The sequence below is a fragment of the Dendrobium catenatum genome, unplaced genomic scaffold, assembly GCF_001605985.2.
Source record: "Dendrobium catenatum unplaced genomic scaffold, ASM160598v2 fragScaff_scaffold_257, whole genome shotgun sequence".
In the NCBI taxonomy this organism is placed as follows: domain Eukaryota; kingdom Viridiplantae; phylum Streptophyta; class Magnoliopsida; order Asparagales; family Orchidaceae; genus Dendrobium; species Dendrobium catenatum.
The window spans coordinates 617,290-620,069 of record NW_021318719.1 but is presented as its reverse complement, the minus strand read 5'-3'; the positions used below and the strand labels follow the sequence as shown (position 1 = coordinate 620,069).

The window sequence follows — 2,780 nt, the reverse complement described above, 5'->3', positions numbered from 1 at the left end:
ATTAATTATATTTAAAAATTCTATGTTTGATAAACTAGGGTCATTAGAGGGTCCATATAGATTTTCATCTACTTACATAGGTGCTCACTTAGTTGAAAAAAACTCCTAGGTTGCATTACTTCCTAAAAATGTTAGCAATCCAAGAAGTCAAGATAAATAATGCATACTCTCATGCACAACAGCAACTTTCTTGAGGTTGACTCTATCAGAAGGCCATTAGAATTTATTACTTGTAATCTCCTAAATTAAAGCTTAAGATTCATTAAAGAATATGGACAACAACGAACCTCCAGTGGTAGCTACTATGATTAACATAAAAGAACCTACTACTAAAATATAAAAAGTTTGTATTATCAACCAATCTGGTAATGCATGATGTGGACATTTCTTAAATAGTTCTTTAAAACTTTATCATGCCACATAAATAAATTCCCCATCTAATTGGGTAAAAGATGAAATATCATTCTTAACTTGGCTGCATTAGATGGAGGAAAATAATTTTTCTAAGAATTTATGGGCAAGGTCATTCTTGGTAGTAATAGAGCTTGGGTGTACATAATTCAGCCATACTTTTGCTTTCGTTTTAAATAATAGGGGACAACCTAAGTCTAATAGCATCATCAGAGATTCTATCTTACTTAAAAATTACAAAAATTTCTAAAAGCTTATAATATTAAGGTTTCGACCCCCAACAAGAGTTTCCCTAAACTACAAATTTTACACCATTGGAATAATCATGGGGTTTAAGTTTAAAATTATTTGCTTGAATATTGGGTCTATTAATGCTCTCATGAATGACATCTACCAATGGATTAACATAATCTTTTAAGAGTCTAGGTTGGCCATCCTCATGAATAGAATTTGCTATTTCTAAATCTTTTATAATTTTTTAAATAGTTTTTTTTTTCATTTTTAGAATCAAACACTGGTGCTTCGAAGAAGTTTCTCCTATGCATGTAATAAATCAAAAAACTAGAGATTGAAAACTATATCAGTTAACAACTAAAGTAAAATTACAAAAGTTTGAAAAGTAAATACACTAATAATCATCATAACAAGAAGCACTTCTACACCCACTTCAATATATAATGCAATAAAACATGCAACCTTACAAACAAAATAGTTTAAACATGATAAAAAATAAGAATAAATCAATAATTCATAAAATAATATAAAATTAATAATAAACAACATTATAAAATCCCCAACAATAGAGAAAAAAACTTGATGTAACACTTCACTGTAGACTTGTGAGCTATAATGGACAATACGCAGGTACACATGTCATTTTAGGTAATATCAAGGTGAGTCAAGTATCCTTCCTATTAGGATTATAATGATTTTAGTATTAATTTAGATCTACCTTTTTTTTTCTAGATTTATGTTATCACACAATTTAATAAGTTTGTGCTTACCGAAAGTAAACTACCACTAATCAACTAGGAAGACATTCTATGTTCAATTGATAAGAAGCTTATGACATAAGAAATTATGTGTACATAGATAGGTCTATCCTAATATGTACTATGACTTAAAGCATATATGGCTCCTTTTGTTTGTCGAATTTATTAGATTCTTAACACAACCTAACTTTATCATAGTTATATTATCTCCTTAACAATCCCATGACTTATTTAGCATATGCCTATGAGTGAAAAATCCCATTTTAGTATCCTTAATTATTCTAATACTCCTACATTGACGATCTTGATCATACTAAGTTTTAATTTTGTGTATGGCCTATACACAAACTAATGAAGTTTAGGGGAACTATAAATAACAGTTAAAAAATGTTAAAAACTTAGACCAATTCTATATAATACATGCATTCTTATCAAATCATAAGTCCAAAGAACAAGTTGGCCTAACATTGCAATTAATATAAACATAAGAAGCTTCATTGTGAAGATAAAATAAATGCAAGACTAGAGTTTAGAAAAGGTAGAACTAGATTTCTCTTGCAAAATCTAATACAAGGCTCCCTTCCCTATGACCATTCCCTCCTTGCTCACACATTCACACTCTTACTAGACCCTACCTAGATCTAAGTATAATAGATAAAATTGGACAACCACCTTCAATAATTTGGGAATGCTATTTATATAAAATATAATTTATTTTCACTAACACTGTGACATTCAAAGTGGTAGAACAGCAGTGCTCCTTAATTGAACTACCACTACGCCAATCAATTCAAACTGACATGTCATTTTGTGAGTATAATTGAATTAGCTACTTCACCATGGTGCTCTAGATATTTGGTGCTCTGGTCAACACTATGGTGTTGTGAAGTTTTGGGACTGTGGTGCTTGAACGGCGCTAAGAACCTCTACGCTGTAGCACTTTACATTCTATCTTCTAGTCAAAATTTTGCCTTAAATATCATGACGCTCCAAAAGTCCAGCATCACTGCACTTGATTTTTTTTCATACATTTATCTTTGAATTTTTTAAAAAATCATAAAGTGATGCAATTTTAATTCAAGAAAGAATAATGTAAAACAAAAAAAAAATTAGACTAACACGCTAAAGAATTAATTCTTCTTCTCGTTCATATGAATGGCTTCACTCACCCTAATGCTATTTGTAATATTATAGTACGTAGTGCAACATAGTAAATTTTCATGTTTTTATTTCTTTTAACAATTTCCCTCAATTATTTTACCACGGGTCCCACAAAGGTATGTATAATTTTGCAAAGCACTTTGGCCATGTGGTTAAATCATTGGAAGAATTCCTACTATTACTATTATTATTAATAAAATTATTATAGTTATTATT

General features: G+C 29.7%; 1 non-coding gene across 1 annotated transcript; it reads left to right on the top strand.

The window, feature by feature from the left end:
• Positions 1-367: 367 nt before the first annotated feature.
• On the top strand, positions 368-474 carry LOC114579276. Its single transcript, XR_003700188.1, has one exon. It is a non-coding gene; the product is annotated as a small nucleolar RNA R71 (small nucleolar RNA).
• The last annotated feature ends 2,306 nt before the right edge of the window (positions 475-2,780 follow it).